Genomic DNA, 25,778 nt, shown 5'->3' on the forward strand with positions numbered 1-25,778 from the left:
CAGTATGGACTTGGGAATATTGTCATTGAGATAACATGTCCTTGTGATTATCAGGAACGTGAAGAGGATCAGTTGTCTGTGGATGTGCATTCTATGCCTGACTGAGTTCTTAAAAACAAGTGGTTCAAGGTGATGACTGAGTTCTGATATAGCTTTTGCACAGTTGAGTTCTAAAAGTTTTTGCACCAGAAGTCATCACTGTTCAGGAAATGTGATACTGAAGATTAATTTTCGATACTATACTTCATGAATTATATTTTGTGCTAAGTTATTTATGTCGTTATTGTTTTAAACCTTCTTCTTCTTGTTATAGCCAACAAAGAGGCAAGTTTCGAAGCATTTACTGCAGCTAACTGCTCTCCAACACTCTGCCATCACTGAAAGTCACTGAGTGCGGTGACATTGCACTTACGACAATGGACTCACATTTGATAGCAGCAGGGATCAAAATCCACATTGCTGTCCACATTGAGGTTTTCTGTAATTTCCCTAAATCATTCTTGGTGAATGTTAGGATGGTTCCTAAACTAGTCTGTAGCCAGTTTCTTTCCTTATCCTCCATTTCTGAGTTTATGCCACATCTCTCATGACATACTGGAATCTTCCTTCATTTTCGTATACATAGTGTGAAAATCTCCCTTGCATCTTACCAACTGCACAGTTGAGTGTGTGACGGCCTTCCTAGCTTTGTACATCTACCTTTCTTAATAGAACGAGAAAAAAATCTGCACTGCATGAATTGTGTTACCACCTCACACTTAAAGAAAGATATGTCAGTATTTCCATTAAATTTGATCTCTAGTGAAGGCAGTTGAGATATCGTCTCTTCATAACTGAATTCCAGTTGTATTTCAATTTTTAGGCTGCCCTCCCCAATGTATTCTTTGATATTTTCCATTTCTTACACAATATTGTTAATATGCTCCTTCCGCATTCCACTCATTTGGTTCTTGTTGAATAATACACTGAAGAGCCAAAGAAACAGGTAAACCTGCCTAATATCGTGTAGGGCCCCCGCGAGCATGCAGAAGTGCCGCAACACGACGTGGCATGGACTCGACTAATGTCTGAAGTAGTGCTGGAGGGAACTGACACCATGGATCGTGCAGGGCTGTCCAGAAATCTATAAGACTACGAGAGGGTGGAGAGCTCTTCTGAACAGCACGTTGCAAAGCATCCCAGTGAAAGTGCTTAAACTCAGAAGAGTGTTCCTGGAGCCACTCTGTAGCAATTCTGAGCGTGTCGGATGTCGCATTGTCCTGTTGGGATTGCCCAAGTCCGTCGGAATGCACAATGGACATGAATCTATGCAGGTGATCACATAGGATGCTTACGTACGTGACACCTGTCAGAGTCGTATCTAGACATATCAGTGTCCACATCACTCCAAGTGCACACACTCCACACTATTACAGAGCCTCAACCAATTTGAACAGTCCCCTGCTGACATGCAGGGTCCATGGATTCATGAGATTGTCTCCAAACCCGTACACGTCCATCCCATCGATACACTTTGAAATGAGACTCGTCCGACCAGGCAATATGTTTCCAGTCATCAACGTCCAATGTCGGTGTGGACGTGTGCAGCCGAGGCGTAAAGCTTTTTGTCGTGCAGTCATCAATGGTACACGAGTGGGCCTTCGTTGAATGCTTTGCACGCTAACACTTGTTGACGGCCCAGCATTGAAATCTGCAGCAGTTTGCGGAAGGGTTGCACAATTGTCACGTTGAACGATTCTTTTCAGCCGTCGTTAGTGCCGTTCTCGCAGGATCTTTCTCTGGCCGCAGCTATGTCGGTGATTTGCTGTTTTACCTGATTCCGGATATTCACGGTACACTCGTGAAATGGTCGTTTGGGAAAATCCCCACTTCATCGCTACCTCGGAGACGCTGTGCCCCATTGCTCGCGCGCCGACTATAATGCCACGTCCGAACTTAAATCTCGACAACCTGCCATTGTAGCAGCAGTATCCGATCTTTAACAACTGCGCCAGACACTTCTTGCCTTATGTAGGCGTTACCTACCGCAACGCCGTATTCTGTTTGTTTATATATCTCTGTATTTGAATTCTCATGCCTATTCCAGTTTCTGGGGCGCTTCAGTGTACTATCTCGTATTGTTTTAGACATAATGGCTTCTAGAACAACAATAATAGCTCGTTATAGAAACAGTCGAAATTATTAAGTAGATTATTCAGTTATTTTGATTTGGATGGTTTTAATAATAGTTTATAGTATTTTGGATATTCTACTGGATTGAGACTTTTACAGTAATGATTTAATTTGGAAACTTCCTTTTATTTTCCTCCTGTAAATAGTAACATTCCCTGAAAGAGTAATGTATGTCTCAGTTTCTGCTGGGAATACTTACTGTGATGAATATTTTTGCACTTTTCCTGTGATTTTCATGCAGACAGTATTTTCATGAAAATTGTCTAAGTCATAACAATTCTAGCATCATGCTAAAAGTCCGTTCAAATTAAGAATTACTGGAAAAATGTAGACTGGACAGATGTACACAATATGTGTGGAGCAAATGGGCAAGTATATTATATTCTAAAGTATAATCATATACAAGTTTTAAAACTTATTAAGAGTGTACATAACGAAAGTCGATTTATTACAGTATTAAACCATATTAGAAGCTGTACTGCAAAACTTTATATAAACTCATAAAGAAAAATAACTTTCCCTAGAAGCAGTCTAGCAGAAACCAAAGAAATAATTATGATACTGTAAAAACAAAGAGTAACAAAACAGACCAGGGAAATTGGAAATTTACATTACATGTATGTAGTGGGATGATGACAGGTAGCCCCCACATTATGAATACTTTTAATATTTTTTAATGATTCAGTTTTTAATAGTTTCTTAGTGGGCAGCAAAATTTACAAATAAAAGTGTTTATAAACACCTGGAAATTCTCATCTGTAGTCTAAATCAGCAAAAAAGTGCTTAGTGTTGTGAACTTAAAAAAGAATTAATGATTAATTTCAAGTCAGTAGTAAGACAACCAATATAATTTCCTGATGCTGTGAAATGCACAAACTTGCAGAATAACTCTCTCCACAGTACTAATTTTCCAGAAATACTTGAATATATTTTAGTCAATGCAATTCATGACTGCAGGAAGCAAAGTGGTATGTATGATGAACGTATGCATTAGGACAGTGTGGCGAAATTTGGTGTTAATGGGCTGTGGAAACAGATGACCGACGCGAGTGCCTTTGCTGCACCTGCAGTGCCTCGCCTGGGCTCGTGACCAAATCGGTTGGACCCTAGGATGGGAAACCATGGCCTGGTCTGATAAGTCCCGATTTCAGTTGGTAAAAACTGATGGTAGGGCTTGAGTGTAGCGCAGACCTCACAAAGTCATTAACCCAGATTGTCAACAAGGCACTCTATAAGATGCTGGTGGCTCCATGATGGTGTGCCTTATGTTTACATGGAATTCACTGGGTCCTGTGGAAGTTTGGCTACTTGGAGTCCATTTGCAGCCATCTATGGAAATCATTTTCCCAAATATCGCTGGAATTTTATGGATGACAGTGCACAATGTCATCGGCTACAATTGTTTGCGACTGGTTTGAAGAACATCTGGACAATTGGAGAGAATGGTTTGACCACTCAGATCGTCCGACATGAATCCTATCGAACATTTATGGAACATAATCGAGAGATCAGTTCGTGCACAAAATCCTGCACTGCCAACACTTTCACAATTACGGACGGCTTAGAGGCAGCATTTCTGCAGAGCACTTCCAACGACTTGTTGAGTCCATACCACGTCGAGTTGCTGCACTACACCGGGCAAAAGCAGGTCCGACACGGCGTTAGGAGACATCGCATGACTTTTGTCATCTCAGTGTATGTCTGTGTGCTGTCCTGTACAGTAGTCCAGTAGCAGTTTAGGACTACCACGAAAGTATGGAAATCTGACAGTGGGATTAGATGCAAAAAGAAGCGCATTGAATAAATTATTCAGTGTCACGTATTAACACAATCGAAGCGAGTATTCGTAAAAAATTGTTAGAAGCAGAAAAATACGAGTATTAGGAAGTGTGCAGTTCTGCAATTTCTTCAGATGTACAGGGGATGCCATGAGTATGTGGCACAGAGTCCCTACTCGTTCGGCGCTCGGTAGTTGGCCCCGAGGCCGGTGGTCTCTCCCTGCCACGGGATGTGGTGTGTGGGGCATCAAAGTGGTAGAGCACAGCGTAACTGCAAGTCGGTAAGCTGCGAGCGCAGCAACAGCATTCAGTCTCGTGTATGACAGCGGACCAGTCGGAAATTGAAGCCAGCTGCCTTTCAGCTCGGTTTTCAGACTAGGCTGCACCGCTGCGCCTTAAAAGACTCCTCTGCCGCTCTACATCAGACTCCTTCCGAGTCACCGCCACCATCAGCTCGCTTCCTCCTCCAATGGTACGATTCACGACCGATGGCGGTTCGCGCATGTCGAGGCATTGCACTTTTGTCGTTCCCAAGCCTCAGTTATGGCACGCAAATACACATGCTTTGCACTTGATGAAAGCGTATATCCTGCAAATTATGTCTCTCGCATGCTTACGTAGGTAGAATTGGCCTCATACCACCACGATCAGCGATGACGACACGCAACAAATTGAATAAGAACTCACTAAATAACTCGCTACGCTCACGTTTAATGCTCGCAATGGGAACGATATACAGAACAGAGTGTGAGAACACTATTGAACGCTCATTGGCTGTCGGAGAATGCGTGGCGTAGTTGTGCCGAACAAGCTTAACTCGACCGCCATCGTTCGTGAATCTAACAATGCGTCTACCACAAGTTGTCTGCAGCCAACCGTCAATCTTCTCCGAGGTGCATGCCCCAAGATCCTGCGGTCCTGCTGCTATCCAATGTACTGCCGGACAGCAAGACAACACCTGCGATATAAGGCCGCCTCCAACCTAGACTTGTCTCCCCAGTCGGCATGCTCCTGGAGTCGACGGCTCAGCTGTACCACGATAACTCAGGAGCCAACCATTCCAGAACAGACACGGTAGACAGTGTGCTCTCCGTGCATTCTGCGCTGCACCCGATGCGTTGACAGTTCGCTGATGCCCATGGCCCGGACTGTCTTCAAGTTCGGATTGCTTCGCAGGCATACTGCTCCGCACGATCACTCATCGACTCATAGTGGTGCTGTGCTCTGCATGCCCTCTGCTGAAGTGGGAACAGACCTCGAGTCTCGGTACGATCTACCAAGCGGGGCAGGACTTAAAGGGAAGCTTCGGGTCGAGGCCAACATAATTTGCACCCCTGAAGTATATAGATTACACCTGCAAAATGATTTTTTGGTTGTGAAAATACAGGGTGTTTCAAAAAGAATGACCTGATTTCAAAACAGCATCTTTATTGATAAAAACATACTACAAACATGGGATAAGTTGCTAAATACTCACAAAATCTTGAAGTTTTAGCTATGCTCTCACAAATGCTCTATGAGTCCACCAGCACCAGTATTGACAACATCTAGACGATAGCTAAATTCGTCATAAACTTTACACAATATATCTGATTTTGCAGAAGTTGTGGCGGCTGTTATTCTGTTCTTCACTTCTTCTATGTCACGAGGTAAAGGGGAGATGAAAACACTTTCATTCACTTATTCTCACAAGAAAAAACTGCAAGGGGTCATGTCTGGCTATCTTGGAGACCAACAAAGCAGGGCAGTGTCTCGGGGTCCCGTGCACTCTGTCCAGCGTTGAGATATCTTCAAATGCTTTGTCCATCACTTCAGGAGGACTCCGATGACTTCACCTTCCAACGGGCTGGATGTATATCACACTGGCACAATAACGTACGTCAGTTTCTCAATGACACTCTGCCTGAATGCCGGATAGGGCTCATGGGGCACCGAGACTAAATAACTCGCTACGCTCACGTTTAATGCTCGCAAGATTGCCAGACATGACTTCATGCGATTTTTTCTTGTGGGGACATGTGAAGCAAAGTGAGTTCATCTCCCGTTTACCGCGTGGTATAGGAGAAGTGAAGAACAGAATAACAGCCGCCATAACTTCTGTAAAAGCAGATACATTGTGTAGAGTTCATGACGAATTTAGCTATCACATAGATGTTGTTCGTGCTGCTGCTGGTGGACTCAAAGCATTTGTAATAGCATAGCTAAAACTTTAAGATATTTTGAGTATTTTGCAGTTCATCTCATGTTTTTAATATGTTTTTATCAATAAATATGAAATTTTGAAATCGAGTCATTCTTTCTGAAACACCCAGTATTTGTGAAGTTACAATGTGTTGAATGGAACTGCGAATTTAGGCAGCTGTAGGCGCTTGATGAATTAGTTCACGAAAAGCTTAGACCAGTATATGAATTTCTGTCTAATGGAGTTTTGCTTGAAATATGCACCGGTGCCAATACGCAAAATAACAACGAGAGCTTCAACGCGTGCATTTGGAAACTCGTAGGGAAACATCCTCATTGTAGAGCAAAAGCTGTTGAAATAGCTGCACATGTAGCTGCAGGTATATTCAACGATGTTTATTCACCTATTCCGAAGACCATGAACCTGTTAGGAACTGTCATGGCGGCAGATTTCGTGGAGATGCCTGGCAGGAAACGCGTAAACACAACAGAGCGAGAAATGACTCAGTTTGTTAAAAGAGCCCATACTGACAAATACAGCACGAAATTTAGAACCAAAGCATGTTTGAGGAAGATAAAGTACGCCTCAATGATCCTAACATCGCAAATTAACCGTATGTTTTGAAACAACGTTTGTTTTGTTACTCCAAACGTTAATCTCGTTTTCTCGAAACAAAATGTTTCAACGCGCAAAGCGCTCTGGAGCTTCTACAGGTTAACCAATTCATTTGAATATTCATAATGAACGATAATTAAGTTTAAAACCTAGAAAAACACGCCGAGGAAGTGACGTGTTTTTCAAACAGCTACCATTTTTCTGTTTCGAGGTATTTTTCAAACCACATCACTATGGTCCCCCAAATTCATTCTGAGATAAAAAATATTTTTCAGTACTTGAATGCATATATAATGAAGTGGTAAAACCTCCATTTTAATGAAAACAATCGTCGTATGAAAGAAAAATTCTAAACTTCACCCATTTTTCATGTCTCTCAACCAGAACCTTCCCGTAGTCATGCCGTGTAATCATGGCAGAAGGGCACTGAATTGAGGTTAGGAGAAAACTTATGTTAGAGAAGCTTTCTTAAGATTTCCTTCGTGATTTTGGATCTGGCTGCTTGTAGGTCAGTTAGAGAAGAGATAAGAAGTTGACGAAGTGTACTATGTCTCCATCTTCATTGGATACGTTACCTAACGCAGCCTTTGCTTCACGAACCACCACGTTACCACTGAGGTAGGGAGTCACTATTTATCCCTCATCCCCACCCCCGTCTCTTATTGTTAGAGTAGACAGGTAACTTGCTAAGAAAAAAATAGTTTTAGCTTCTCCACGGTACGACCTTTCTGCACAAAAAACTTAAAACTAACAACAGATTGTCACACCTTCAGTGAGAACCGTTCAGAATGTCAGCTGAATTAACAATAAAATATCAAGTAAATTCTGTAGGATTATTTTGCACTACTGCAGAAAGTGTGCCACCAGTTACAGGGCCTCCAACTATATTCTGCAATGTTGCCAAGTATCAATAACACTATTGCCAGGAAGAACATGTTTCCACAGCCCGTATCTTTCTTGTGGTGAGCGTAAACTGTATTCCACTTGAGGGGCACAACCTGTGCTACAAAGGCGCAACACAGGCAGCTGCCGAGTTCCCTGTGGGTCGCACTAGCGAAAGAATAGGAAAATGGTTATATACCCATTTCTGTAACTAGGAGAGTTACGAATAATATTCGGAGGCACCGAATGCAATCAGCACACCATAAATTACGAACAAGAGCATTTTTTTGAGTGTTTCTCGTCTTCAGAAACTATTTTGCTTTTTGTTTTTATGTCTTAAGTATACGGCAAAATGAAAAGTTCAGTCACATAACTTAATTCACTTATTATTTATTTTTAACCTTACCTGTCTTTATACTGTAAAGATTATGAATGGAGAACGCATTTTGTTCACTTCATTATCATGCTCTTACAACAGTTTTTCGTAAGGATGCTTTCATAGTCACTACCCGCAAAATAAAGGAATACAAAAAAAAAGACGAAAACACTAAGTGCGGCATCCACAGAAATATTTTGTAAACTACAAATAAAATAGAAGTTTCAAAAGAAGCAAGTTTGGCTGCAAAGGCTGTCAAGAAATGAAACCAGTGAATGTCTGCTGTGCAAGTTCGATTCCAGCGTATCAGAACATGAAAGGAGCGGCAATTCTCGCCAGAAAATCTAAAAAAAAAAAAAAAAACAAAAACACAGTATTGCCTAGAATATGTCATGCATAAGCAAAATTGTGAATGAGTCTCTAATAATCAAAAGGGCAGAAAGTATTCTGTATCATGAACTTGTAATGATTAAAATATCACCACTGTCGTTGCTTTGTCAAAAAAAGCGGAAAGCGCCTGATGAATGAGCTTTTGAATCTGTAGTATGCTTAGGACAGAGAGAAACCGAAATAACAATAAGAGGGTCACCAAGCTGTGCGAGAGGCGGAGTTTCTAAGTAGCACTTTGCCGGTGTCGCAGTTTGCTCTTCATGTAGTTCCTGAAGGTTTCTTACTGACGGCACTCTAAACTGCAGCAATATTCACATGAGGATTATTGCAGTGTAGTTGCTATTACAGGCTGATACATTAACTATAATTCAGCTTACGGCTGAATATGACTTAGTCTATAATGCTAATCTGAATTTCATTCACTCTGCTGATGACATAAACTGGGCTCCGAGCAGCTTTGATTGTTAAGTAGCCTGCCTTGTGAAATTCGGCAAGTGTCGTGTCGGCTCACAATCTGATCTGAATGCAGACGTGAACAAAGCCCTTCACTTTTTCAAGGCATCATCTCTTCTTAGCAGCACGTTGCGCACTATAATAATTGTTAAAATAATGTAGGCTCATTCTGCTAAAGCACTCAACGGCAGCATGTTCTTAAATTTAAAAAAATAAAAAATGGGTTGTTTAGGAAATCAGCCTTATGCAAACACAATTAGTTTATTTTTATATTTCCCCAGACATGTTTCGACACCAATGTGTCACCTTCTGTGAGTTAAATTTTTATTTTCTGTAAAGTACAATATCACATTTGTAATAATAGGCCTAAAGTAGTTATTACAAAAGTGATATTGTACTTTACAGAAAATAAAAATTTAACCCACAGAAGATGACACATTGGTGTCGAAACATGTCTGGGGAAATATAAAAATAAAAAATGGTTCAAATGGCTCTGAGCACTATGGGACTTAACTTCTAAGATCATCAGTCCCCTAGAACTTAGAACTACTTAAACCTAACTAACCTAAAGACATCACACACATCCATGCCCGAGGCAGGATTCGAACCTGCGACCGTAGCGGTCGCGCGGTTCCAGACTGTAGCGCCTTTAACCGCTTGGCCACCCCGGCCGGCTAAAAATAAACTAATTGTGTTTGCATAAGGCTGATTTCCAAAATAACCCAGTTTTTATATCGCAAACACGGAAGAACGAGAAGAGGAGCTTCAAACCTTAGTAAAATGAGTATGAAAAAAATAAATTATGTTAGTCCTTGGAGTGCCATTTAAACACGGCGACTCACAGTAACATCTGAGAATATGAATGTGGTGGTACAGATTTGCAGGCGATCCTCGAATAGGCGTAGAATATGCAGATGCCTCTGATCAATTATGTCATCTACCATTATTTTTCAACAGCAGTCGCAGACGGTGCGATTATAATCTAGACTTTCTTAAAGCCAGTGTTGCTGTGTTTGAAGACATGCTACATAATGTCTTAAAATTGATGTCAGCTGTAGTTGTAAATAAACGAAATTGTCTAATTCCAACCCTGTTTGTGTAAAGGAAGCAATACAATACATTGAGTACTGTCTACATAATAGTATTTTATTAATTATTAGGTCTAATTATGCAACAGTAATTATAGTGTGAGAGACAATATAACTTAACAAAAGTACTTAAAAATCACAGTTAGTTAAGAAGAATATGAGATGAAAATAAGTAATGAAGCAAGAACAAAAATTAGTGTGTTAAATTAGTTTTGAAGTTGTCTTCTATGTTCATTTCTTTTCATACATTTCGGTTTGCTGATACCCAGTATGTTGGTATTTTCTAGTATTTTCTTTGCTGGAGAGAAAATCATCTACATGCGCGTTCCCTTCAAATACTATCCCTAAATACACCATTTTTTTTGGTTGTAGTATAAATAGACCTCGTGTTAGTCTGTGGCTCTGTATGTGTGCTGTTTCTGCAGCGAGCTTTGGCTTATACTACAGTAGCGATCACATGGTACATATTCTCTCATTGCTGTAGTAGCGGCTACCGTAAGCAGAAAGGCAGCCGCTCTCTAAGTGAGAGATGGAAGCAATTATCATTTACGCGTAAATTGACCTCCATGGGAGGTTTCCTTCTTGATGGAATCTTTGGATCAGCTCCAGCTGGCTCTCAGACGTTATGGCTACCGGACGCAGACCTGAGGGCGGGCTTCATTCGATACATCTACAGAATATGTCACTGATTTTCCTCTAATTTCACCGAGCAAAATCATCTAAATATATATAATTATGTTCAAACATTGTAAAAACAAAAAAGTACTCTGCGCAGGAAAAAATTAGTATATCATTTTAGAGATTTCCAGTTCAATCAAGATTTATTGTTGCAACAGTGCATGAGGAGTACATGAAATGTTTACATTTACAGATCAATAACACAAGCGGTTCTGAGGTACCAGGTATCGACCCATGTTGCAACACCCGTATTAGTGCGTGCTGTAGCGACCACGGGCGGCAGTGCAGACACTGACTCTGGGATCCAGTCGATAGCACAGATGGCGAATGCTGTCCAGGGATACGTGATACCACGCCTGCTCGACCTGTTCACGTAGTTCTGTAAGAGTTTTTGGTTGACGAGTCGCACGAGTCACTTCTCGTCCATCAACGACATGTGCTCGATTGGAGACAAGTCCTGGGATCGTCCTGGCTAGGGAAGTTAATGCATGTCTTGCAGAGCACGTTGAGCTTCACGTGAAAAAAAAGGTTCAAATTGCTCTGAGTACTATAGGGACATAACTTCCGAGGTCATCAGTCCCCTAGAACTTAGAACTACTTAAACCTAACTAACTTAAGGACATCACACACATCCATGCCCGAGGCAGGATTCGAACCTGCGCGCGGCTCCTGACAGTAGCGCCTAGAACCGCTCGGCCACTCCGGCCGGCGCTTCACGTGCAGTGTGTGGGGGAATATTATCCTGTTGGAACAACACATCATCTTCCTGTTGCTAGAACGGCAAAAGACTGTTTCTAAAAATATTCTGCACGTTCCGACCGCTGGTTAGCGTCCGCTCCAGAAACACCAAATGTGTATGAGAGTTGTAGCTTATCGCACACCAGCCCATAAGACCTGGAGTGGGGCCATTGTGTCTTGGACAGGACGAATGCACTCTACGAAATTGCACGCGCAAACGACCATCACTTACGTGCAGGCAGAATTTGCTTTCATCGCTGAAGACTACGACGCACCATTCCCTCTTCCGATTGATTCTATGACGGGACCAGTCTAGCCGTCCACGTCGACCCTGTGGAGTGAGTGTAAGACGGGCTAGAGGAGTGCGTGCCTGCAATTCCACTGCTATATCCAGTTGCAACAGTTCTTGTTGACATGTCTGGGCTCGCAACCCCTCCCCCCTCCCCCCCCCCCCCCCTCTTATCTGTGCTGTGGTAGCTGTAGGATCTACCACTGCTGCCTTTACAATGCGACGGTCCTTGTAGGCGTGTGTGCTGCGTGGACGTCCAGAACCTTGTCTACGGTTGTGAGAATGTTCACCTGACCATTCATACCTGCATCGTTCCATTTTCACGCAATTTGGGTGCATAGATCCTGAGAAATCAGTACCCAAAACTACCACTTATGGCCGTAATAACGGCCTTGATACGCCTGGGCAGTGAGTCAAACAGAGCTTGGATGGCATGTACAGGTACAGCTGCCAATGCAGCTTCAACACGATACCACAGTTCATCAAGAGTAGTGACTGGCGTATTGTGACGCGCCAGTTGCTCGGCCACCATTGACCAGACGTTTTCAGTTGGTGAGAGATCTGGAGAATGTGCTGGCCAGGGCAGTAGTCGAACATTTTCTGTATCCAGAAATGCCCGTACAGGACCTGCAACATGCGGTCGTGCATTATCCTGCTGAAATGTAGGGTTTCGCAGGGACTGATTGAAGGGTAGAGCCACGGGTCGTAAAACATCGGAAATGTAACGTCCACTGTTCAAAGTGCCGTCAATGCGAACAAGAGGTGACCGAGGCGTGTAACCAATGGCACCTCATACCATCACGCCGGGTGATACGCCAGTATGGCGATGACGAATACACGCTTCCAATGTGCGTTCACCGCGATGTCGCCAAACACGGATGCGACCATCATGATGCTATAAACAGAACCTGGGTTCATCCGAAATAATGACATTTTGCCATTCGTGCACCCAGGTTCCTCGTTGAGTACACCATCTCAGGCGCTCTTGTCTGTGATGCAGCGCCAAGGGTAACCGCAGCCATGGTCTTCGAGCTGATAGTCCATGATGCTGCAAACGTCGTCGAACTGTTCGTGCAGATGGTTATTGTCTTGCAAACGTCCCCATCTGTTGACTCAGGGATCGAGACGTGGCTGCACGATCCGTTACAGCCATGCGGATAAGATGCCTGTCATCTCGACTGCTAGTGATACGAGGCCGTTGGGATCCAACACGGCGTTCCGTATTACCCTACTGAACCCACCGATTCCATATTCTGCTAACAGTCATTCGATCTCGACCAACGCGAGCAGCAATGTCGCAATACGATAAACCACAATCGCGATAGGCTACAATCTGACCTTTATCAAAGTCGGAAACCTGATGGTACGCATTTATCCTCCTTACACGAGGCATCGCAACAACATTTCACCAGGCAACGCCGGTCAACTGCTGTTTGTGTATGAGAAATCGGTTGGAAACGTTCCTCATGTCAGCACGTTGTAGGTGTCGCCACCGGCGCCAACCTTGTGTGAATGCTCTGAAAAGCTAATGATTTGCATATCACAGCATCTTCTTCCCGTCGGTTAAATTTCGCGTCTGTAGCACGTCATCTTCGTTGTGTTGCAATTTTAATTGCCAGTAGTATATTATGGTTGATTTTCACCATGTTCTTCGCTGTCTAGAAAACTATAAAATGCGCAGTTACAAGAACAACATCATGTTATGATCGATTTATGACTCATTACTGAATTCGTATAAATTCGATGTGATGGCTGTCAAGCGTAGTTTTACCTTCTTAACTCTCATTGGTCGAGAAGCTGGAATTTTAATTTCAGGTATATCTACATGAATATTTTGTAGTTTACTCTTAAGTTCTTGACAGAGCGTTTGTCGAACCACCTTCAGATTATTTACCTACAGTTCTGTTCCCGAATAGCACTCTGGAAGAACGAACACTTAAATTTTTCCGTGTGAGCTTCAGTTTCTCTTATTTCATTACGGTGATCAATTCTTCCTGCGTACGTGGGCGTCAACAAAATATTTTCGGAGATGAAAGCTGGTGATTGAAATTTCGTGAAAAGATCTCACCGCAACGAAAAAGTCTTTGTTTTAATGAATTTCACACCAACTCGTGTATAATTTTCGTAACACTCTCCCCCATTTCGCAATTTTACAAAACGTGTTTCTTTGAACTTTATCGATATCTTCCGTCAGTCCTATCTGACAAGAATCCAAAGCCGCACAGCAGTACTCCAGAAGAGGACTGACAATTGTAATGTAGGGGATCTCTTTTGTAGACTGTTGCCTCTTCTGTGTTCTGCAAGTAAAACGCAGTCTTTGGTTCGCCTTCCCCACAACGTTTTCTGTTCAGTTACATTTAAAAGACTGCCTCTTACTTTAAACACTCGCATGTTGAAAAGAGTGTACTATGTGTAATGTTATCCGTTTTTACGCATTCCCCCATGACTTAAATGGTTTTTCAACAGGAAGATTTGTACAATCCTGCCCAAATTAGGGCACTTTCCAAATTGAATCTAATAAATAATTACTTTAAATCATTCTCTAATGTGCCATTTCGATGAAGGAACTGTCTTTGATTTTTTATCAAGCACTAAAATTTCAAATTTCATAGGGTCTTTTTGATTATTATTAAAATTTACATAATTACTAAATTCGTGTTTTCTTATAACATGGGACCATCACAAAATGGTTCAAATGGCTCTGAGCACTATGGGACTTAACTTCTGAGGTCATCAGCCCCCTAGAACTTAGAACTACTTAAACCTAACTAACCTAAAGACATCACACACATCCATGCCCGAGGCAGGATTCGAACCTGCGACTGTAGCGGCCTCGCGGTTCCAGACTGTAGCGCCTAGAACCGCTCGGCCACCCCGGCCGGCAGACCATCACACATTTGTTATCCAGAACATCTATCATGTCTCTTCTCTTGGTAATCTTACACAGTGAGCAGTTACTATCATTTCTGTTATGTATCTCTAATGACCTCATCATTGACAGGGCGTTAAACCAGAGCGTGCAGGGATCTGAGCTGGTTGTGGGGAGCGGGGTGAGGATTGGGAGGCTGGATATCACTATCTTTGTGAAACAGACCCAAAGCCATCTGACATTTTTAGCTGCAAGGTGCATAACAAGGAATGGCTAAATAGTTATGAGCTTTCACAACTAATGTCTCTGTGTCAGTGTCCATTACATGTTGAGTGTAGTAATTTCTCCGTAAACACTTATCGGACATTGGAGAATGAAATGCGATTGAATACGTCTCTGTAACAGTTACTATACTAGCAACAAATGTTACTATCGATTGGTTTAAACTTTAAAGCATTGAAGTTGATAACAACATTCATTTAACATAACGACGGCAAGAACTGTATGTCTTTTAACGAGGACTTTCTTTCAATTCGTTTAAGTAAAAGCAGAATTACGATATCTTACATGGTTTCATAAATGTTTGAAGTTATTTAGTTAGTTAGTAGTTACATGTTCCATAGATCATTTCAACGATTCTTTTGTTGAAATGATGTCAAACGAGTCACTTTACAGTTTATGTGTACGTGTTTACTGTTAACGTTAATGAGCACATAATTTTTGTCGTATTGATACAACTACACTTAAAAACTAGTTGTAGCGTATCCATTAAGGGAGAATCACTGTATTTGGTACAGTAGACACATAAATATGTGAGGTTAAGTGGTTAACCTCACATATTTATTTACTCTGTATATTTCATCGTTTGGAGGTTAGTTATGTTCACATAGGGCGCTTTTAACACTGTTTTCTACCGTACGGCACCAACACACCAATAATATTTCACCACAGTGGAAGAATAAAAATCGAAAACTGACGATTATGTACAGTGTATCTTGCAATTCATGTGAACAGCCGTCTGATGATGAACTTGCCAGTTCGAAACCGGTTACGGCGCTATTTACTTAAAGAAATAGCAGTATGTAAGAATCAGTGTACATTAATTTTATTTTTTCAGCTATCAACCAGCTTCCACACACAAAAGAATATTTTCACAAAATGTGTTTTCAATCTTTTTGAAATCTATACCTTTGGTACGATTAAGGCACCTGGTTTACTAATCCGTATCCCCTGTAGCTGAAGTCGTACTTAGGATAAGAAGTCAGTAACAACATAATAAAACCTTGGAATAATGTAACAAAATGTCGCAGTAAAAATTACGAACTATAAACGTAATGTTACCTCCTTGGTTACACGTAATGATATTACATCTAGCAAACAAAAGATAAATTCTTAACGAATTAAATTGCTTAAATAACCATATCAAAAATCTGTAGATCTGAACACAGATATAACAGAAATATTTCTTCATTGTACTTTCGTCGCCAGCGCATAGGTCATGTACCCGAACATTACATTTCATACATTGAATCCAGTCTTCTTTTCGATATTTCTCACACAGTTGACATAATCAACTCACTTATCCTTTATTTTTTCATACTTGTTAAATTTTTTTCGTTTATCTGTCTCTTTTATATAGGTTTGTGCACAGATTTCTTCTTTTAAGTTACGTTTTCTTCGTCTTCTATTTCCTTTGTGTAAGGCCTTCATGTTAATTACATTGTTGATTTAGGTAATCTCGTATTTTTCTTGATATCTGTTGTTACACGCGGGAGAGGAGATAAAGCATTCAGTTGAGACTTTACTATTTGTTGACTACTAATTTCGGCAACTGTTGCAATATTGTTTTCGAGTGCACATTCTCGACACATTGTATAATGTCCAGACTGATCATTGAATGGTGTTGCAACGTTAGTCTGCCTCCAGACTCGTATTGTTGCTTCAGTTCCATCAGCTGATTCTTGGTCTGACTGATCAGCAATATGTAGAATGGTAGCTACAAAATCCTCTACTTTGACGAATTTTCTGTCACATGGCCACAAGCCTCTTGCCTTAAAACCGTTTAGTGCTATGCCCACACAAACTGATCTGGGATATGCTTTATCCAGGAATTATGCAATGTCAGCTTGACTTATGCCATTGCTAGGATTTGAACATAGCCACGAAAATGCTACTTCATTGTAGTTGTTTTTTAATATTTTCTAGATTAATCTGTCCAGTGGCTGTAGACGATGAGTCATTTGAGCAGGAAATGATTATACCATAATCACGAGCCAACTGAACTGCCTCTAAATTTATTGCTCCTGCAGATGGAGTACGGTGCGTCAGAGCCATAAGCCACATAAGATGGTCTTCCCCCTCGGTATAATGTCACGCAGCCGTCCGGAGCCTTCTCCTCTTGCTACCATACATCCCCATGACCACCGCTTCCAGCAATCATGTACAGTGGCTACATTTCTGCCGGTTCTTTCTGCAATACCGCAGAAGGATCATTCAGCTTCTCGTAGCCCTATTACACGACGTCTTTCAAACTCAGTCAGGTGCTGATAATGGTGCCCTTGTCGCCTTCAAGGCATTCTTGAATAGCATCAACTCACCACGTCAAATCTGAAAGAGTTAACTAACGCTCACTACCGTCACAGCGGGTATTTAAAGCAAATATGTGCCACTCTTATGCGACTGGCGTGAAATTTGAGTAGACATCAACTTTCAGACATAGAAACATGCCTACATATTTCGTTTATGTCACCCGACTCCCTCTTGATCTTGCGATTTTTTCCATCACTGTATTTATAGGCTACCAGCTTTTAAAAAGAAATTCGTCCCTGAAATTGGTGTTGTCCAGAAGAAATGATTTAGGTTAGATATAAAACTTGTTTTGCTATATGTTAGACATTTTGTATTATTGGGAAAATGATCAAAAATTTTTATTGCTGCATATTGAACTTATTTCTGATCCGATGGCAGCTTCAGTAAGGGGTAATAAAGGTCATTTTTCCTATAATGTTGTAGGTGCAGACATAACCATTCTTCTCAAAATGTAATGGATTATGTATGACGAATTTCATTTATGAATATATGTGTTGTGATGATGCAGCTAAAATGCGTAACTTCTTGAAGAGCTACCTACATGACGACCACAGTCGAACGCTTTGTATAACTCTGACTGTTCGCTTTTGTGCAATCAATACTTACTTTCTAACTGATGGGTTTCGTCAGAAAATTACTCTAGAAGATGTTATTGCTTGGAAATATGCACAATATGTCAAGAGGCTGATTCGTTTGTTCCAAAAACTAGTGATTATATGAATAGCTAAAGTAGCTGAACTTAATTGTGTGAGTAACTCAATAATATGATTCTTCCTGTTCACATTTTCATCAATATGTACATCCAAAAATTTGGAGTATTCCACACTATTTACTGACTCCTCTTCATGTGCTACATCAATTGGATGGCTGAGAAACAGAGTGATGTAAGTCAATGTTTTCCGGCATCTAACAGCACCAGTCTGTTATGGCGCAAGTCAATCTTTAAAACTTTCAATGAAGTCACTGTCCATGGCTCACTGATTTTTCTATACTTCAAATGCAAAACCTTCATTAGTAAGTAAGTAGCTATTTTGAATTACTCCACTATATTTCTCAACCGTCCAGTTGTTTCTTGTACAGAAAAGAATACAGTGGATTTTATGAAAATTAAGGGAAAGTCCATTTTCAGAGAGTCACTTAATAATTATTTGAAAAACATCTTTAACAGTCTCTTCTGCTACTTTCTCTCTAACGGGATTTATTATAACACTAGTATGATCTGCAAAAAGTACCAGTCTGCTGGTCGAATGTTAAGTGGAAGGTCATTCCCTTATATAAGCAGTAGGAGAGGGCTTCAAAATGAGCCTTTCGTGATTTCTCACCAGTTGTGTGTAAAGCCATCAGTTACATAAAACTTAAGTTTTTCTAAGAGAGTATGATGATCCACACAATACAAACGTCTTAGAGCGATCACAAAAATACCAACTGGCGATATTTTATTATTCAAGGCTTGTAATATTTGGTCTTTCAATAAATAAATAGCGTTCTCAATCGAGCACCTTACCTAGAATCCAAATTTTGTTCTGCTAAGTAAATTATTCCTACTTAAATGTGAGACTGCTCTCACGTACATTATTTTTTAGAATATTTTCGAAAAAAGTGTTAAGTAAGGAAATTTGACTATGGTTATTTAAGTCTTTCTTGTTACCTTTCTTATAAAGCGGTTTAACAACTGCATATTTTAAGAATGACCCAGCTGCTCCTTTTAAGTTACACATCTGTAGTCAATGCTAAACGATGCTTCAGGTGGTGTAAAGAGCGACGTCTGGACAATGGATGACTGGAAAAGAGTGATTTGGAATGATGAATCACCCTACACTCCGTGGCAATGCGATGGAATGATCTGGGTTAGGTGAATGCCGGGACAACGTTATCTGCCTTCGTATGCAGTGCCAAGAGTGAAGTACGGTATGGCAGCTTTTTTTGTGATTAGGATGTGGTCCGCTTATTACGCTTAAGAAAACTCAAAATCCAGGAGAATATGAACAAATTTTACAGCATTGTGAATTACGTACCGTAGAGGAACAGTTCGGAGACGATGATTACTTGTATCAGCGTGACAGTGAACCATGTCATAAAGCAGCATTCGTGAGGTAATGATTTGCGGACAATAACATTCCTGAAAATACTGGCCTGTCCAGAGTTACGATCTGAAACCAATGGAACACCTCTGGGACGGGTTACTACGTCGACTGCCCTCCGCAATCCAGTATCCAGTTGCCATTGCTCTACAGACATTTAGGCGTCTCACTGGAAGTGTCTCCGGCAGAGATTAAGCTGTCACAAAGGCAAAGGGTGGACACCCATATTACTGTCCACTGGTAGGTGTACGGATACTTATGATCAGATAGTGTACTTCACGCATCGTAGAGAGGTTGAGGTAAGTTGAAGTTTACACTTATTCTCAGATTTTTCTTGCAAAAGATCTTTATCTGAGAATATGATTAGTTGTATCATCGGAAAGTAAAAAGTTTCACAACCGAGACAGAATATGTGGCACTTTTTTGGAAGAGTGTACGATCAGAAACGATATGTATGTGTATATATACGCACACCTATACCAGTTTCTTTAGCACTTCAGAGTGTATATACACTACTGGAAATTGAAATAAGAACACCGTGAATTCATTGTCCCAGGAAGGGGAAACTTTATTGACACATTCCTGGGGTCAGATAAATCACATGATCACACTGACAGAACCACAGGCACATAGACACAGGCAACAGAGCATGCACAATGTCGGCACTAGTACAGTGTATATCCACCTTTCGCAGCAATGCAGGCTGCTATTCTCCCATGGAGACGATCGTAGAGATGCTGGATGTAGTCCTGTGGAACGGCTTGCCATGCCATTTCCACCTGGCGCCTCAGTTGGACCAGCGTTCGTGCTGGACGTGCAGACCGCGTGAGACGACGCTTCATCCAGTCCCAAACATGCTCAATGGGGGACAGATCCGGAGATCTTGCTGGCCAGGGTAGTTGACTTACACCTTCTAGAGCACGTTGGGTGGCACGGGATACATGCGGACGTGCATTGTCCTGTTGGAACAGCAAGTTCCCTTGCCGGTCTAGGAATGGTAGAACGATGGGTTCGATGACGGTTTGGATGTACCGTGCACTATTCAGTGTCCCCTCGACGATCACCAGTGGTGTACGGCCAGTGTAGGAGATCGCTCCCCACACCATGATGCCGGGTGTTGGCCCTGTGTGCCTCGGTCGTATGCAGTCCTGATTGTGGCGCTCACCTGCACGGCGCCAAACACGCATACGACCATCATTGGCACCAAGGCAGAAGCGACTCTCATCGCTGAAGACGACACGTCTCCATTCGTCCCTCCATTCACGCCTGTCGCGACACCACTGGAGGCGGGCTGCACGATGTTGGGGCGTGAACGGAAGACGGCCTAACGGTGTGCGGGACCGTAGCCCAGCTTCATGGAGACGGTTGCGAATGGTCCTCGCCGATACCCCAGGAGCAACAGTGTCCCTAATTTGCTAGGAAGTGGCGGTGCGGTCCCCTACGGCACTGCGTAGGATCCTACGGTCTTGGCGTGCATCCGTGCGTCGCTGCGGTCCGGTCCCAGGTCGACGGGCACGTGCACCTTCCGCCGACCACTGGCGACAACATCGATGTACTGTGGAGACCTCACGCCCCACGTGTTGAGCAATTCGGCGGTACGTCCACCCGGCCTCCCGCATGCCCACTATACGCCCTCGCTCAAGGTCCGTCAACTGCACATACGGTTCACGTCCACGCTGTCGCGGCATGCTACCAGTGTTAAAGACTGCGATGGAGCTCCGTATGCCACGGCAAACTGGCTGACACTGACGGCGGCGGTGCACAAATGCTGCGCAGCTAGCGCCATTCGACGGCCAACACCGCGGTTCCTTGTGTGTCCGCTGTGCCGTGCGTGTGATCATTGCTTGTACAGTCCTCTCGCAGTGTCCGGAGCAAGTATGGTGGGTCTGACACACCGGTGTCAATGTGTTCTTTTTTCCATTTCCAGGAGTGTATATACTCTAAAGCGCCAAAGAAACTGGTATAGGCATGCGTATTCAAATACAGAGATATGTAGACAGGCAGAATACGGCGCTGCGGTTGGCAACAAGTGTCTGGCGCAGTTGCTACATCGGTTATTGCTGGTACAATGGCAGGTTATCAAGATTTAAGTGAGTTTGAACGTGGTGTTATAGTCGGTGCATGAGCGATGGGACACAGAATCTCCGAGGTAGCGACGATGTGGAGATTTTCCCGTGCGACCATTTCACGAGTGTAGCATGAATATCAGGAATCCGGTAAAAAATCAAATCTCCAACATCACTGCGGCCCGAAAAAAATTCTGCAAGAACGGGACCAACGACGACTGAAGAGAATCGTCGAACGTGACAGAAGTGCAACCCCTCCGCAAATTGCTACAGATTTCAATGTTGGGCCATCAACAAGCGCCAGCGTGCGAACCATTCAACGAAACACCATCGATATGGGCTTTCGGATCCGAAGACTCACTCGTCTATCCTTGATAACTGCACGACAAAAAGCTTTACGCCTCGCCTGCGCACGTCAACACCGAGGTTGGACTGTTGATGACTTGAAACATGTTGCCTGGTCGGACGAGTCTCGTTTCCAATTGTATCGAGCGGATGGATGTGTACAGGTATGGAGTGAACCTCATGAATCCGTGGACCCTGCATTTCAGCAGGGGACTGTTCAAGCTGGTGGAGGCTCTGTAATGGTGTGGGGCGTGTGCAGTTGGAGTGATGTGGGACCCCTGATAGGTCTAGATACGACTCTGACAGGTGAGACGTACGTAAGCATCCTGTCTGATCTTGTGCAACCATTCATGTCCATTGAGCATTCCGACGGACTTGGGCTATTCCAGCAGGACAATGCGACATCCCACACGTCCAGAATTGGTACAGAGTGGCTCCAGGAACACTCTTGAGTTTAAGGACTGCCGCTGGTCACCAAACTCCACAGACATGAATATTATTGGGCATATCTGGGATGCCTTACAACGTACTGTTCAGAAGAGCTCTCCAATCTCTCGTACTCCTACGGATTTATGAACATCCCTGCAGATTCATGGTGTCAATTCCCTCCAGCACTACTCCATACATTGAATGAAATTGCTATGAATCCATACCATTAGTTGCTTACAGGGGTTCGTTAATGTCAACGGGGACAGTTGAAAATGTGTGCCCCGACCGGGACTCGAACCCGGGCTCTCCTGTTTACGTGGCAGACGCTCTATGCGACTGAGCCATCGAGGACACAGAGGATAGTGCGACTGCAGGGACTTATCTCTGGCACGCTCCCGGTGAGACCCACACTTTCACTTACTGTCCACACACTACTTTTGTAGTGCCTCTGCCCACTATACTCATTACTCGCGGCAGTCAATCTACTGATTACATACCTTATATATGAACAAGAGAAAAGTGCAGTTACAATTAATAATATATCCAGACACTCGTAGAGTAGATAATTGGTTGGCATCTCCGAGGCATGCTTGGAACCAAGCTTTCGGAGTTTCCCGTGGAAGAGACCTCCAAATGCACCTGTTTCAAAGTGAAGATCTTTTTTCCTTGAAACTTCTTTGCGCAATAAGACCTTACATTTTCAATAGGATTTGCGTCAGACGACTGTAAGGGCCAATCTAGTACCTGCACACATTTCTGCTTTTTCCAGTCGCTGCAAAACCTGCTGCGGTGCTTCGGATCATTGTCCTCCTGCAGTATTAAATCTTCATTTTAGTTCATGAACCAAAGTTTGACAGTCGGCAACAAATATCTGTGATAAATTCTGAACATCTTCTGTACATTTAAATTGTCGCAAAACGCGTGCAAATTTCCGAAACGCAGTTTTGAGAAACACCGCCAAATATGCTTTGTGGACATTACATGAAGTACAATGATTCGCTCCGTTGGCTTGTGAAAGAACTAAGATGATATCTTTTACCATCTGTGTGTAATACCACCCACGCACTTACTTAACAGACAGTATATCTACTCCTGGATACCTCTTAAAATCCAATATCTGATTTCGGAATATGTGTCTGACCATGATATAAACCAGCTTGAATCTTCTAGTGTCTCTGGGTCTTTCCCAAGTACACCTCTTCCTCTTTTGATTCTTGAACGGAGTATTCGCTGTTACCATCTGAAGTCTTTCTCCTGTCTCACTTCTACGGCCTGCTGCACATACTCCGCAGTTCTCTATTCTAGTCCCTCTCCTGCAACCGCGTTCCAATCTCCCCATGATGGCTAGATTTGCATCTCTCTACATACTGAATTGCCCGTTCAGTATCATCATATACTTTCTCTATCTCTTCATCTTCTGTTTGCAACGTCGACATGTGAAAGAACTAAGATGATATATTTTACCATCTGTGTGTAATACCACCCACGCACATACTGAACAGACAGTATATCCACTCCTGGATACCTCTGGCTTCCTGTCGAATCTGATGAGAACAACCTTATCACTGAATTGTTGCAGTAGCTCTTTCTCTGTCTCATTGTCCTATTCATAACGAACCATGCTCGTGTATAAATATGTAATTCAGTAATATAACGAAGTCGTAGGGCTGTGGAGAAGTTATGTAGTAAAATGTAATTGAAATTTTATTTTCCTAATGTTATTATGGATTGATTCACTGCGATAAGAGATGTTCGATTAATTGTGTACTGCCCTTTTTAAGATTAAAATGAAGTACTGTGGTATTAAAGTCTCCGTCGATCGGCCGTATTGAGACATATGTCAATGTACTGCTTATAAAATATTTAGTATCGTGACTCATTAATTTAGCATTAATTTTTAGGTCTACCATGATTTTTAATAATGAAGAAATGGCTAAAAATGTACCGACTTTGGAGAATGCATAATGAGCAGCAGGACTCATCTATGACTATCATTCTGAATCTAAAACTCTGCATAGTTTCAATAAAAAATTGATATTTGCATCTCAGCGCATGTTAAGGTCACGATAAAACGCTGTTCGCTATTTTATGAGGTCATGGGTAATATCTATCAAAGTGGAAATAGTTTCTGAATATCTCTAACGTATCAAAAAAGGTATATGTGGTATTAGAGTTATCGACGGCACCCGCAGAACACGGAGACCGGCTGTTTGTAATTCACCGCTACCTCTTCAACCGGATCTGCCAACACCACAACAGCCGGGAGAGATGCGTACTAACCCGATGCCTTTCCATACCGCAGCTCGATGACACCACTGCATGAGGATGACAAGGCGGTCGGTCGGTCTCGAGAGGGCCGTCTCTGCCCAGAACGGCGGTATTTGAACTTCAACCAGATCTACTCGGACTGAATGGCGCGAAAACTCCATCTCCAGAAAAACCAATCTGTGACCAGTACTACTACGGTGTTTAGTCCAGGCAGCCGGCTTAGCGAAGCCGAGCCCGTTCTGAGAAATCTGCATAAGCACATTGGCGCTATAGAAAAGGATTTGCGCAAACTGTTTTATGATACAGGCAGCTGTCTTATGGACGAGCCTAGAAACAATCTACGTGTAATTTTAACTCTCTCCGAGAATAATAGTGTCGTTTATTGCTGGGCTGCCTTTTTTTTTTTACATTTATTAGTGTTGCTTGTTACTGGTCTAAAATATTCTTGCGTTTGAATGTTGTGCTAGAAGGGGAAGAAAACTATGAACTGCGATCTTTAGTTCTATGCTTCTGGGAACGGGGCGTCGTTCTCGTACTATAGCCGCTCCATATCACTAAAACAACATTTCTTGCGCTGCAGTGGAAACTACGGAAGCAGAGAAGTAAAGCTACCGTAGGCTACCATAGATTATCATAAGCAAGCGTAGACGACTGTAGTTTTCCTTGTACCTTTGGCCAGTTAAGGTGTTACCTGTGTTACCAGTATGTCACGTGTGTTGGATACCTATCGCGTCTTACCTCACAGCGAGTGCTTTCTTTACGTATGCTATCAGCGTCTTACTAGGTCCCTAGAAACCGGAAGCGGTGAACCGTCTAGAAACTGAGTGGGGATGTATAAACGGCCACGTAGCCTACTTAGATATCTTCCAGTCTCTTACTTAAAAATGAACAGTATTTATAGCAAAACTGAAAGTGTCAGTGTTTAATTTAGGTTTTATTCGAAAATCGTTGATCTGTAACGTGGAACAGAGATATATTATAATAAAAATAAAGAAAACAATACGTATTTATCATAAACCTCTAGAAAACCAAATTTCCTTAAGGAAAGGTAAAACAAAAAGAAAAAAACGGGCGAAACAAAAGAATGTATCAAACAGCGTTTCACTACTTAGTCGGACTTACAGAAAACATGTTTCTCTTATTCATAAACAGCTTTCGCATTTATCAATAATAACGAGAAACTCTTGAACATGATAACAAAAAAAACAATATATACAGTAGCTGCTGCTGCTGTTAGTCCGCGAGTTTGAATCCATTCTTGAATGTTTCATTTCACTACTGACGCAGATGCACACATGCATTTGCCAGTAAATCAGCCTGTTCGCCAATTTTGTGTTAGTACGATCACAAGTTTTAAAGCTCTACGGTAAAAGCTCGCCCATATCACTATCTGGTTGGGATACCAAATCAATGAACTGAGCAAGCTGGCACAATGAGTAAAATATTATTGGAGAAGAGGAAAGCCATGATGGTCAGGGCGTTTAATTTGG

The 25,778-nt window shown here is 42.3% G+C and overlaps 1 protein-coding gene across 3 annotated transcripts in view; it reads left to right on the plus strand.

The window, feature by feature from the left end:
• Window positions 1–25,778, plus strand: part of LOC124555557 (transmembrane protein 43 homolog) — a 248,401-nt gene that overhangs the window by 180,495 nt on the left and 42,128 nt on the right. The gene's annotated exons all lie outside the window — the stretch shown is intronic.

This window comes from Schistocerca americana, chromosome X, assembly GCF_021461395.2.
Source record: "Schistocerca americana isolate TAMUIC-IGC-003095 chromosome X, iqSchAmer2.1, whole genome shotgun sequence".
NCBI lineage: Eukaryota > Metazoa > Arthropoda > Insecta > Orthoptera > Acrididae > Schistocerca > Schistocerca americana.